The sequence below is a fragment of the Schistocerca gregaria genome, chromosome 3 (genome assembly GCF_023897955.1).
Source record: "Schistocerca gregaria isolate iqSchGreg1 chromosome 3, iqSchGreg1.2, whole genome shotgun sequence".
In the NCBI taxonomy this organism is placed as follows: Eukaryota; Metazoa; Arthropoda; class Insecta; order Orthoptera; family Acrididae; genus Schistocerca; species Schistocerca gregaria.
The window spans coordinates 157,749,631-157,765,046 of NC_064922.1; positions in this window are offsets into that span (position 1 = coordinate 157,749,631).

Below are 15,416 nucleotides of genomic sequence, written 5' to 3' on the forward strand. Positions count from 1 at the left end.
ATAGAGCTGCCACCTCTGGCAGCAACAATTCGCAAACCCGCGTTTTGCGTCTCTTACTGAATTTCGGTTGCCTCTGCTCCGGATATTGAGTGCCGACCGATGAAACTGGTCCATAAAAAAGTCCCCTTGCGCTAGTCGGTTAACATGTAACTTACGTCCTACCATCCTCTTACAAAAAAAGGTTCCGTCGCGCTGTCCCCGCCTCTCTGTGACTGATGAGCTCTTCCTCACCGTCCTCTCTCTTTCAGACTTAGAATATATTTTTGTTAGCCAATGCTGTGTAAATATTTGTCTTTTGCTGAGTTCATACATTGAGGTGTCCCATCCTTTCAGAGGCCTAGGACCGTGAGTTCCCAGTACGCCTTCGAGATGTACCGGATGGTAATAATTGAACCTTACTTATTTAACAAGTTATAACACTGAAACTAATTACCGCACTAGAACCCAACTTGGTAGCATTAATGTCCAGAGCATGAGGTGCATGATTTCCATGCTTCACAGCACCACCCTCTAGTTCCAACTATGGCTACCAGGTGCTGTGATCAGTCATCGTGATTCATAGTCTCACACATCTGACCAGTCGCAGTGCATGTGTTGACGTGTCCACATGGGCTTGGACAAAAGGAGCACGGCATTACTGGCGTAGCTCTGTTGTCAAAACAGTAATGCTGCAGCTGCACTTTGAGAATATCAGCGGCTGAAAGGATGACGGAAGGGTCCTCTTTCTCCAATTGCTGTGCGGAAAATAAAGATCGAATCAACTGGGGAACTGGGCGTCGTTCCGGGAAGAGACCGTCGACTGGTTGCACCACAGGTGGTTGATGGAATCGCTGTTGCTATGGCAGACAATTCCCGATCGTCAGGTAGTGCGCGTCCTGTGTCACGACAGTTGATCATTCCGTGGTCCATTGTACGGAAGGTGCTCCGAACCATTCTCAAATGGCACCGTACAAGATCCATGTCGCCGGTCGAAGTGGCCGTGCGGTTATAGGCGCTGCAGTCTGGAACCGCGAGACCGCTACGGTCGCAGGTTCGAATCCTGCCTCGGACATGGATGTGTGTGATGTCCTTAGGTTAGTTAGGTTTAACTAGTTCTAAGTTCTAGGGGACTAATGACCTCAGAAGTTGAGCCCCATAGTGCTCAGAGCCATTTGAACCAAGATCCATATCGTACAGCAACTTGCACCACAGGACGCACGACGTGTTGACTTCGCTCTCCACTTTCTCGCGAGGATTGGAGTTGACGAAGGCTGGTCCTGGACCCTCCTATGGACAGACTAAACTAAATTTTCTCTCTGACGGCTTACGTCAACACACAGAATTGCCGAGTGCAGGGATCTTCACCTCCAGTCACTGTGCATGAATTTCCTCAGTATGGTGAACGTGTCACCGTGTGGTGTGACTTCACGTCTACGTTCATTATTGGCCCATTCTTTATTGAACAGGTTGGCACTCAAGGACCAAAGACGTGCAGTGTGACTGGCCAACGTGACCGCGTTATGCTTTACCATCATGTCATACCCACCCTACAGAAGCACTGAACTCAACAGTTTTCATGCAAGATAGGGCTTCGCCCTAGATCGCTCATGAAGTTCATCTGCTTCTCCAACAGTCTCGAAACGATCGAATTATCAGCCGACCGTTTCCAAATGCTTGGCCAGCTCGATCACATCACATCACCTCATCTCACTCCCTGTGATTTCTGATTGTGGGGCTACTTGAAGGACAGGGTTTACCAGGGAAACATTCATACATGTGCTGATCTGAAGCGCAGCATATCAACAGAGGTAGCCGCATACTTACGAACATGCTTCGTCCTACTGTGAAGAATGCAGTACAATCTTCTGGACAATGATGGGCGCCATGTTGAGCCACTTTTGTATCAGTAATGCTACTGGTCTGTAAGGGTATGATGTACCGTAGCAGTAAATAAGTGTTTCAATTGAGTTGATTTTCCTTTACTTCTCTTACCCAAGTCCTTCACGTTAATGCCATCTAGTTTGGTCCTCGTAAGGTGATTAGTTGCTGTGTTATAACGTGTTAAGTAGGAAAAGTTTAATCATAACCACTCAGTATATCCCTAGCTTTGAGCGTTTTCTGGAAAAACCGTCAAGCTCCTACATTTCAAGCACAGTGGTGCCTTCTGCTAAAAAGCGAGCCTCCTCACTCCACTGCCAGGTCGTAAAAGGTTTTTGCCAGGAGTTTGCTCCACAGAGGTGTCACCTGCGTTTGTACACAAGACCAGACTTGTCCCAGGGCGGCACCACACAGAGCTGGCCAATGGCCCGTGGGCCATCGATCTGTAGCTCTCCCTTGACGGTCCTTCCTCAATATTCCTCTAAGGAGCAGTCGGCTCTACAGCCTCTGGCGATCCGCTTGCGTTCTCACTGTGCAGCATGCTTTAAACGTTTTCTCACTTCTATAAGCCACGCAAATTCGAATTAATAGCAAAAAGTAAGGTTGCGTTATTCAGTTACTGACAACCACTAGTGCTGCTGTTTATCATATTCCGCGGTGTCAAATGTTTCGATCAAATGGAGCTTTATGAATTCGCATATGTTAAATGACCGTTTCTCGAAAAATGGTATCGTAACAATTTTCGTGTTACGAGCTATCTGTTTTTCAGTTTCAATATTTCATAAGGTAACTGCTGTGGAACATCGCTACTGGCTGGTACTAACAGCAGATTTTTCAGGCATCATATTACAGGAGTAGTCTCGGCACAAAATGGTGTAGGGCTGTCATAAATAACAGAACAGCCTTTTGAAAACTTAAACAATATAAACAATAACACATAAAGAAACATGCCCACTCTCACCACCACAAGTTTTCGGGTGGCAAGTATAGCAATCACAACCTCGTACATTTTAATACCTTGTATGCAGTCTTTATTTTTATTTTTTGCTTAATCACTTGTTCCAGGAGTTTAGACAAGCTGTGAAGAGCTTTCGCGTATAATCTGACTTATTTGTCGCCATTCTTCCAGTATTCGTTCCTTTAAAGCTTGTTTTGATATCACTGGCGTTCACTTTTCGCTTCAATTCACTCCAAAGATTTTCTATTGCGTTCAAGTCTGGACTCTGAGGAGGTGTATCCAAAACCTTAGTGCAATTATACAGCGTCCATAGTCTTACAATATCCGCTTTATGCTTCGGATCATTGTCTTGATACAATTTGAACGTCCTCGAAAGCCCGAAACTTGTAGCACTTTGCGGTAAGTTCTCTTTTAGGATGTTCAGATTTTTTTTTGTCATCAGTCTACTGACTGGTTTGATGGGGCCCGCCACGAATTCCTTTCCTGTGCTAACCTCTTCATCTCAGAGTAGCACTTGCAACCTACGTCCTCAATTATTTGCTGAATGTATTCCAATCTCTGTCTTCCTCTACAGTTTTTGCCCTCTACAGCTCCCTCTAATACCATGGAAGTCTTTCCCTTATGTCTTAGCAGATGTCCTATCATCCTGTCCCTTCTCCTTATCAGTGTTTTCCACATATTCCTTTCCTTTCCTCTCCGATTCTGCGTAGAACCTCCTCGTTCCTTACCTTATCAGTCCACCTAATTTTCAACATTCGTCTATGCTAATTCGCCTACCCCAGATGACATGGAACCTCAAATCATGACACCTCCACCACCGTGTTTAACTGTGGGTTGCAGATGCTTCAGTTGAAATTCACGTCGTTTTCTCCAAGTCATAAGTCTTCCGTGTGAGAAGAACATCTACACTTGCCATTCATCGACCATTATATCTTAAGCTGGCCACTAAGCTCCGCAGACATGAACATTATTGAGCGTATCTGGGATTTCTTTCAACCTGCTGTTCAGAAGAGATCTCTACCCCGTCGTACTCTTACGGTTTTATGGACAGCCCCGTAGGATTCATTGCGTCAGTTCCCTCCAGTATTACTTCAGACATTAGTCGAGTCTATGCTACGTCCTGTTGGAGCACTTCTGCGTGCTCTAGGGGACCTACACGATATTAGGAAAGTGTGTGTTTCTTTGGCTCTTCAGTGTATATTAATGAGAGCAGGGATCATCTGTCTGTAACAGAAACAGGTGGTCAGTATGACAATCAGGTTCAATATTGTAAAATATCAACAAACTAATAAATAATAGTAAATTTAACCTTGGCACAGGTCGGTGAGCATGATAAAAGCGTAATTGTGAGAATAATTCGCAGATACGATCAGTGACTGGAAGGGTGGTTAATGAATTACAGAAGGAACACGCAAAAGTTGGTAGGAACACCAGTAAGATCGCCAAACTGCATAATGAAAACTAGCTGGCTGCGAGATCCAAGGAGAAATCTGCAAGGGAACTGAGGTTCAGGGAGTAGTAGTAAGAACTCTCGAGTTAGCCGATGTCATTATAATTTTGTGACGGACGGCAAGGAATTGGAAGAGCAGTTGAACTGAATGGCTTATGCCCTGAGAAGAGATTATAAGGTTAAAATCAACAAAAGTAAAAAGAGGGTAATGGGATGCAGTCGTATTGAATCAGGCGATGCTGAAGGAATTATTTACGAAACAAGACAAAAGTGTTACTTATTTGATTTTGCTATTTGGGCAGTGAAATAATTGTCAATGATCGAAGTAGAGAGAATTAAAATGTAAACTGGCTATAGCAAGAAAGATATTTCTTGAAAGAATACTAACATTTATACACATTATAAGGTCCCCTGCCATACGTTTCTATCTGCATATGAAGTCTAATCTCCGGAACTACTGTAGGGATTCACGAGAAAAGTTCGCTTTCATCTGGACGTTTGATTTTTTACCACTGGGACCGAGTCAGCCTGAATGAACTACTGATTATTAAAATATCGGTCGTGTGCCTCCTGCATGACTGTGACATATTATTTATTATAAAGCATTCTCGAAAATCCTAGAGTCCCTAGGACCAACACTTTGCGTGTATGAATGTAAATAACAGGCAAATTTATATTATTGAAATCAAAACATTCTCGAAAGTCTTGGAGACCTCAGGACCAATATCAATGCCGACAACAGGCCGAAACGTGGACGATAAGCTGCTTGGACTAGAAGAGAACAGAGCTTCCGAAATGAGGTGCTGCATTAGAATGTTGAAGATGATACGGGTAAATCAAATACCGAATATGGAAGAACTAAATGGGTTCAGCCAAGGGCCATGCTGCAGATCACCAAAGTTAAGCACTGTTGGGCTAGGCTAACACTTGGATGGGTGACCATCCGGTCTGCCGAGTGCTGTTGGTAAACGGGATGCGCTCAGCCGTTGTGAGGCAAACTGAGGAGCTACTTGATTGAGAAGGAGCGGCTCAGGTCTCGTAAACTGACATACGGACGGGAGAGCGGTGTGCTGACCGCATCCCCCTCCACCGCATCCAGTGACGCCTATGGGCTGAGGATGACACGGCGGATGGTCGGTACCGTAGGGCCTTCTTGGCCTGTTTGGGCGGAGTTTAGTTTTTTATGGATTTGGGGAAATAAAAAATGTGTGCTAGTAACCTGACTAAAAGAATTTTTTTCATAATGCGGAGCCGCAATCATAATACATTTCTTTAAAGTCACTACCGCCATTAGACTTTTGTTTATTTACAGTTACACAATTTACACTTACACAATCATGGTTTCGGCTTCAAAGTGCCATTACCAAGTGTTTTAAGTGTTATAAATTGCCTAAGATGGCATACTGTCATCATATTAAAATACACTATCAGACACTTTGTCTAAGGATCGATATTTATGGCAGTACTGTAACCTCCCCACAGATAAATAATATTTATAATAACCTCCCAACAGCGAAAAATATATAAGTATAGCATTCACATTAAGTGTTACCTAGCAACACACAAATTCCGTAACCTACCAATAAAACTATGTGACTCATAGATAACGTTTCAATAATTGACTGTGAATATAAACTGGTAAATTTCGGACGTCAGCAGCGTTGCGTCATGGCCCTGAAAGATCATTCTGAATGAATTGGAAATTCTTACCTCAATAAGATCGGCGGCTAACGCGTGTAGACCTGCTGCTGTAAGAATTTTTTCTGGCACAGCTCAGTGCAATGCTGGCAGATTTGTCATGTATAAAAAGAAACAGATTTTTCTTTACAATAATCAGGATGACCATGGATTGAAGTAAAATCTTCAAACTGAGTTCAGTGATTGTTAAAAGTTATTTATAAGAAAGATTATTATTGAAAGATTTCTTTTTAAAAGGAGTTACATGGGGCTTGATATCAGAATACTAAATATGCGCGAGGCTGCTTTTACCTTATCCTACAACGCTCAGGCACCGCCATCGCTCCACCACGACCGACCCGGCCAACACGCTACACCAGACTGCTAGCTACTGCTTTCTCCTACTGCCACTGTTCTGAAGCTGGGTTTACACTAGCAAGTCGCTTGCAGACGTTATTGCTACAAGTTATTGCTAGCCGCTTGCAGCTGTGTTTACACAGGAGCGTAAGAATTAAGCAAGATTCTTCCGTAAGTTCTTTGGCAAGAAACTTGCGTTAACAACTTGCTGATAATGTTTACATATGCTTTCAGTACCACTAAGAGTGTCAGCCGAAGTGTGAAATGACAAGTAGGCGGGTGAGACATGCTGCAGATCTTTTAATTGTAATGCAAAACGTGAAAAAGAAAGAGAATTATTGGGTTTGAGAGTAGATAATGAGTAGATCGCAAAATGGTGCCTGTAATAACCTTTTGCAAGAACTTAATATCGAGAGCATGGATGCTTTTCAAAACTTAGAATGTCCTTAAATGATCCTGAATATTATTTGATGTTAATAGTGCCCGTCATATCAAAACGAGACACAAAGTTCGGTGCTGCTATTTTAGCTAAGGAACGTTTGCTAGACACTCTGATTTATTGTTACCGGTGAGCTACGAATAAAATAGGCATTTCATTTATTTATGTGAAACATACAACCTAAAAAGTTTGAATTTTGAAATCTTTTCTTTGTAGGAGACCCATAAAAGTCCCTGCTGTACTTGTTTCACATTCCCGTCAGCACGATTTCTCTGATCGTACCCGATGTATGTAGAGCCTTTTTCAACGTCTTGAAAAGGGAGAATTATTTGAAGGTATATGAAAACACAACAATGAAATTAAATTTTTATTGAAATAAACTGCATTTTACAGAATGATATGCTTATAAAAGTGTTTTTTTCTAATGCTCATAAAATGGAAAGTGACTAGGTAAGTAAGAAGAAAATTTAATAATTACACATCGTCTTTTTCTAGACTCCTAAAACATCAAGCGAGGTGATGCAGGTGGTAAAGGGGTTGTCTTCATTTTTTTGCTGCTTTCTATGTACTTCTTTTATAGATGTGTCGAATATCGACGAGATTTCATTTAATGCGCTCATCTCACTCTATCGTTAAAGTCTCGGTTATGCACGTTACGTATTTCGGGGTAGCTGTCCACGGGTTCAGTAAAATGTTCTGTATCCTGCTTCATCCATTCCCGTTTCTCCTCCATTTCTGAAATTTGTCTGCATATAATACGTAAGATGGTTGCATAAAATTAAGTAAAACGTGTTATGCAGACGACACTTACTGTAACTTGCGCTTCCTACTTGCAGGAAACAGAAATAAATCCTGAAGCTGCAACTTACTTGAAGATACTTCTTGCGTGGTGTTCACACTGGAAGCGGAAAACGTGCAGCAAGTCACTTGGCGATATGTTTACACTCGCAAATCCCGCGGCAAGTTCCTCCGCGCAAGTAAATTGCTGCAATAACTTGCTAGTGTTAACAGAGCAATACTGCATACAACACTATCTGGTCGGATATTCTCTTACAGCTTACATATCGCAGGCAGCGCGTGAGCAATCCATCGAAATAACATCTGCTCGAGTGCGCTAGCAATAAATTTCTTACTCATGGACCTTAGAGTACATGTCTCGATCCTCCATGCGACCTATCGTCCGCTAGTGAGATTCGCAGCATCGCGAGCGGACCGCCGCGGTGATGACCGAATTTCTAGAATGCCCGTGGTGACAAATGAGGACTCGAGAACTGGCGAGGCGCCCCATCCCAGGGCAAGGAGCGCGGCCTCAGGCCCTCGCCGCGGCACGTCCACGTCCACGTCCGCGTCCCGGCCCGCCGCTAATGGAATTATCCACTTGGCGGGCGCTCAATCTGGCCACATCCTGCCTGCCGCGCCGCTGCAACGAGACACGTCCTCCCTACGGCGCGGCTCGCCGAGGTGGCCTGATGGCTGCCGGCCGATGGCGCAGCTGATGAGCTAAACGCCGCGCCCAATCTCGCCCAATCTGTCTCCGCGCGCAGCCTCGCCACCTGCAACACCCCCCCCTCCCCCCCCCCCCCCCCCCCCCCCACCAATGACGCACAAGCTGAGGGGCTGCCCGCTGCCTCCAAACACTGCTGCTGCGCGCCTCAGGGGCCGCCGCGCGTGCGAGACTAATCCTGACTACCGAAGAGCACTTCGCCCAGAATGCCGGACCAGCGCTTATTTACTCACCTACACAACTGGCCATTGAAACTGCTACACCAAAAAGAAATAGATGATAATCGGGCATTCATTGGACAAATATGTTATACTAGAACTGACATGTGATTACATTTTCAAGCAAATTGGGTGCACAGATCCAGAGAAATCAGTACCCAGAACAACCACCTCTGGCCGTAATAACGGCCTTGATACGCCTGGGCATTGAGTAAAACAGTTTGGATGACTTGTACAGGTACAGCTGCCCATGCAGCTTCAACACGATACCACAGTTAATCAACAGTAGTGACTGACGAGCCAGTTTCTCGGCCACCATTGACCAGGCGTCTTCAATTGGTGAGAGATCTGGAGAATGTGCTGGCCAGGCCAGCAGTCGAACATTTTCGGTATCTAGAAACGCCCACACAGGTCCAGCGACATGCGGTTGTGCATTATCCTGCTCAGATGTAGGGTTTCGCAGGGATCGAATGATATGATGTCCACTGTTCAAAGTGCCGTCAATGCGAACAAGAGATGGCCGAGACGTGTAGCCTATGGCACCGCATACCATCACACCGGGTGATACGCCAGTATGGCGATGACCAATACACCCTTCAATTGTGCGTTCACCACGATGTCGCCGGACACGGATGCGACCATCATGATGCTGTAAACAGAACCTGGACTCATCCGAAAAATTTCGTGCACCAAGCTTCGTCGTTAAGTACACCACCGAAGACGCTGCTGTCTGTGATGCAGCGTCAAGGGTAAACGCAGCCACGGTCTCCTGGCTGATAGTCCATGCTGCTGCAAACGTCGTCGTCGAACCGTGCAGATGGTTGTTGTCTTGCAAACTTCCCCATCTGCTGACTCAGGGATCGAGACGTGGCTGCATGATCAGTTACAGCCATGCGGATAAGATGCCTGTCATGTCGACTGCTAGTGATAAGAGGCCGTTGGGATCCAGCACGGCGTTCCGTATTACCCTCCTGAACACACCGATTCCATATTCTGCTAACAGTCATTGGATCTAGACCAACGCGAGCAGCAATGTCGCGATACGATAAACCGCAATCGCGATAGGCTACAATCCGACCTTTATCAAAGTCTGAAACATGATGGTATGCATGTCTTCTCCTTACGAGGCATGACAACGACGTTTCATCAGGCAACGACGTTTCATCAGGCAACGACGTTTCATCGCTGTTTTTGTATGACAAACAGGTTGGAAACTTTCCTCATGTCAGCACGTTGTGTTTCCACCATCGCCAGTGTTGTGCGAATGCTCTGAAAAGCTAATCATTTGCATATCACAGCATCTTCTTCCTGTCTGTTAAATTTCGCGTCTGTAGCACGTCATCTTCGTGGTGTAGCAATTTTAATGGCCAGTAGTGTAGGATCAAATGGGGTTGTTACTGCTGTGCTCTTCAGTCCGAAGACTAATTTGATTCAATTCTCGATGCTAGACTACCCTGTGCAAGCCTGCACATCTCTCCACAACTGCAACCTGCGACAGACTGGCAAACTCGTTCATCTTTGGCATTTGCTTCACCTGTGATCGACCATTTTTGGGACAGGTTAATCTTTATACGTTACCGTTCTTTTTTACCTAATCACATAATACTGTATCAAGTTTGTTTTTCATACAGCCAGGAACTAAAAATTAACACTTTATTTTGATTAAATATTGATTCAATATTTGTCAACTAACATTTGAATTTTTAATACTGTCGTTTTACTCTTACAACAAATTATTAAATTGCTGAAGCATTCCTTATACAACGTAAATAGTATTAATCTTCAATGAAGCAGCTGCCAGATATGACGCCGCTACGCTTGAAGCAAAAGCGGAAATATTGTTAATTGGCGCTTAGGCGTGTCTACACCAGATCATTGATTATATTCATAAACTGCAGCCGTAGCTGACGAAAACAACTGGTCGATTAGCAGTAACATCTCTTAATTTACGTAAACGAACTCTTTCTTTACCTTTCTGTTTTTCAACAATAAATAGATAAATTTTTATATAATGGTACAGAGCTCATGTTATTAAATTACTCCAACAAAATCATATTTTTGACTAACAGCCTTCAGCATGATATAAAATATTTTCTTCTTTATACTACTAACAAAGCTGTACGCCCACATTGTTAAATCGATTACACGTTGCTGATACACTTTTCAACATTTGTATTACTTAACATTCAATTCCATTAAAGTAATCATGAAATTTCACACAGACAACGCCTTAGTGTCTACAAGGTATCTGGCATTAAGTCTATGCTCTGTTGCTGAACCAGCGATTCTGTTTAACACTAGGCTTTCTGCCACGGCAGTCAAAACAGCTCATTACTTAACAACGTTCTGTACACTATGTAAATGCTTAAACTTTCAATTTCACACTTTTCTTGAACAATAAATAAGGCTTTGCCCCTAAGTAAATAAAGTAACTATAGTTGCGTAAATATTAGTAAACGGCTTTTAAATAAAGAAGAATCGTGTGCAGATCTATCACTGGTCATGCAGAGGAACACCTCATTCGCAATGATTCTATGCGCCCTCAGCATGAAATAACATAACCACCACCCAGGTTTTGGCAATAGATGCACCTCAGACCTTTATCTTCCGTTTTTACGTTAAATAACATACCTCTTAGATGTAAATACGTAGCATCTACATGGCCCAGAATGCCTAAAAATTACACACAGTCCACAACTTCCACAGACAATAATTCACATGATAACTTACGTCACACATGACTGTTTTTAATGCTCCTTTCAAACATTCATTAATGATTATCACAATAACATTTTAAACCAATACATACTTAAGTATCTTCACTCACTCCCGCTGTGTTCAAAACTTTTTTCTTAAGTAGTCAATGCAGTTAAAATATCTTTAGGATTTAGCATCCTACTTTTTGCAAATACTTAGATCCAGTTTTGGAATAAAAATACCTAATCACGCACTTTGAACGTTTAACAATACCATTATACTACAGCAATCGATATAATTAACCTGATATAACCATATAGACTATCATTTAATTCGAAGATTGCTCTTTTATTCACCAAGGACATTTCATACGCAGTGGTTCAGCTGTCTACACACACAATACGACCATCTCCACCCTCATCTGGGCAGCAGACATTGCACCTTCTCACCATTCAATTCTTTATTAACTAATTACGTTCAATTACAGAACGTTTTTCGGCCAAGGGTAGGGACCCTCCCTTGACTGCCGTTAGTTTTCTGGTTTCCAGTTATACTCTAAAGACTTCTCCTTTACTGTGATAATAATCAACATTACCATGTGAGCTCTGATTCTTGCAGTATAGGTTTTTACCGTCTGACTTGTCATTACTATGGGCATCCTCCTGATTGCTGAAAACCCATTACCATTTCTCTTGTCAGGCTCATTCTTACTGGGCCAGGCTGCGTTCTCGGAATTCTGTAAAACAATTCAAGCAAATAACATTAGTAGTTTTATTTCAGTAAAGCAGTTTAATGCTTAACTTTGTATTTAGAACAAGTGTCACAAGCGATGGACGACATGGAAACAATAATGTTCTTAGCTATAGACAAAGTTCAAACAAGCAATGGATTTGGATCACTAATAACTGATATCGAAGCATTCTCTGCTAGGCCGTGCAAATACTGTACACTAATGTCCAGACGAGGCTGGCAGAAGCGGCCCTTGTGTTCACTTCAGCTAAATACCGCTCCTATCATGGTGATGTCCTGGTCAGCGCATCATTGGCCGACTTAGTTTGACCGCCTCCTCTGGTTTTGCGTTCTTATTAGTTCCGGAGCTTGTGGTTACTCCAGAACAACCACTATATGCACAAGGTGTTGGAAATTCAAATTTTTCATGGAAACTTGTACCTCTCGAATATAGCCTAGTTCTCCCATAGTCATTTATATACTCTCCTGGGCCTAAACGTAACATACTATGGTCACCTTCTGATCAAAAACTGTTCTTGAAGGCATCCAGAAATTCATAGAAAGTTTTATAACTGTCTCAGGGTATAAATCCCCGTTAGACGGCAGCATCCCTCGAATATCCTACCACAAATCCGATTTCACGCTCTTCTGACCAACCTTTTGGGAACAGTCTTGGGAGGACTTTAAAAATGTTACATGGTGTAGATTCCCATTTGGATCATGAGGAGCAAAAGTGTGTAGTTTTAATTCCTCTGAGACACTTTCCTTAATAGTCCTTACACACTTTACCCTGAAACGTCCCCTTTGTAAAATTATAAATGACTGTGCTGGTAAACTTCTACGTTATTTAATTTTCACACAGCTGAACGAAACTCAACGCAATCTTTCAATAATCGCTACAAAAGAATGGCCCTGATTAATAATAGCCGGCCACGGTGGCCGTGCCGTCCTAGGCGCTTCAGTCTGGAACCGCGTGACCGCTGCGGTCGCAGGTTCGAATCCTGCCTGGGGCATGGATGTGTGTGATGTCCTTAAGTTAGTTAGGTTTAAGTAGTTATAAGTTCTAGGGGACTGATGACCTCAGATGTTAAGTCCCATAGTGCTCAGAGCCATTTGGACCATCTTGATTAACAATAACCTATAGCTTTCATGAATTCCTACCTCACAAAAATCTTCGTTACTCGAACTACTGCAATACAGCGATCGCAGCTACTGCCAGCTAAATAAAAGATTCTAACTACTGAAGGCAGTAACTACTGATAGACATAATTAGCAAATGAAAGATTTTGATAGAGAACAATGTATTTATCTTAATAATGTTCAAAAATCATATCTATCAATTCATGACAACCATAGTTCGAAATTTCCTTTTTCTTACGGACACACGTCCAGATCGTCCGCTTATAGTAACCTCTCTCTCTCTCTCTCTCTCTCTCTCTCTCTCTCTCTCTCTCTCTCTCTCTCTCTCTCTCTCTCTCTCTCCCCACATCCACCAATGCTGGCGGCTCACCTCCAACTGCCCAACACTGCACAAGCATATATTCCAACAACGAGTACAACCAGCCACAGATTGCACAGTGATTTTCACACAGATCGCTACGTGGCGTTACAAACATAAAAACCTAAACAGCCTACTCTTACAACCCGTGTTCCTTAAATTCCTCTTATTGCTTGGTTACCAACTGTCTAGTATTCTTCTGTAAACAGGCTAGATCAGATTCAACCACCGACATTGTTTCCTTAACCTCAGAGTGCGACTCATGAATTTCATCAAAATAGTTTTCGACGTTGGACTTTGGTTCAATAACCATTGCTCCACGATTCCTACCCATTCCCTTTAGATTCTCAGTTACTTCGGACTTTACTTGACGCACATCATTATATAAGGTTTTAATGGCTTCACATTGGTTACGACACGTTCCCTCCCACGAACTACTGAATTCAGAAAATTTCTTTTTCAACTGAACATATAAACTCAGCTTTCTCCTCCTCAGATTAGCTATTGAGTTGGTCACATCTACTACTGCAAATTCTTCAGAGTTCTTCCTTATATTTTAGAAAATTCTCATTTCACTTATTTATTACTTCCTAGCTAGTCGTTTCGACCTCATGTTGCTTTAGCTTAAATTCTTATGTAAGGTCTTCTTTCATGGGCAACGACCTTACCGCAGTGGATACACTGGTTCCCGTGAGATCACCGAAGTTAAGCGCTGTTGGTCGTGGCCGGCACTTGTATGGGTGACCATCCCACCGCCATGCGCTGTTGCCATTTTCCGGGGTGCACTCAACCTCGTGATGCCAATTGAGGAGCTACTCGACCGAATAATAGCGGCTTCGGTCAAGAATACATCATAACGACCGGGAGAGCAGTGTGCTGACCCCACGCCCCTCCTATCCGCATCCTCCTCGGAGGATGACACGGCGGTCGGATGGTCCGGGTAGGCGAATCGTGGCCTGAAGGCGGAGTGAAAAAAGTCTACATTTATGGAATCACCTTCTGATTTTACTTATTTCCTTTCTTAATCATTTATTTTGAAACTGTAATTAATCTTTCAACTCTTCGTAATTAGTATGTAGCTTATTTTCAGCTTGCCAAGATTGGTGTTCATTATAATTACTATCTTACTGTTTAACCTAACAGATTGGACTTTTAATTCAGTAAGATCTGTTATGATTAGGTTTCACTTCCGATAGCAATTAGTTTTGTTTCAGATTCGAATTCATTATGATTAGCTTTAACTGCTGATTATCAGATTTCCTTTCATGAAACATACTTTTACACAGCGGTGAGAAAATTCGCTTCCCTCTTTGCTTGTCCTTCTAATCTTATACTTCGTCACTCAATACCATTTCTGTACGTTACAAATTTGTCTGTTTCACCATATACCTCAGCTAAGTAATTTTTGTAATCGTCTTTCCGATCCGTGGTAATTTAGTTTAGTTATTAGAAAACTGCCTTTTATTCTACCTTAAATTTAACCAGCCAGCCACCCGATGCAGCTGGTGAGTCGATCAGTCGCCCATTGATTTGTGCGCTGCCGATAGACCAACGAAACTCAAGCTGTAGCCGAGGCCCCTCAGTTTAGAGGCTATCAGGAGCGCTGAATAGCTACCCCTATGTTGGTTGAATTGCGACCCCTCGGTGGAACGGTCACCCACTGGTGCCGCCAGCGAAATGTCAGCAATCTGACAGGTGGGGTAGAGAAACAGTACGGCATCCCCGCCTGGTAGCTGATGGGCCCATGAGATGCGGCACATGCCTAACCTTACTGCCGTAACAAGAGAGCGTGTTCAGTGGACTCAACAGCAGAGCCACCAGCGCCACCGTGAAGACAGCGCAGCTGAAACTGCGGCTTCTGCCTGCGCAGCCAACACTGCATTGCCCACCCAGGCTTTCCCAACAGCGCCGCCAATGTAAGGAATCGCACTCAAATCCTGCTGAATTAATGTATGTTCCAAAACTATCCTGACAGAAGAGGCCGCCATTGTAGCAGTCTGCCTATTGTGACGCGATGGGGTTTAAGATTTGT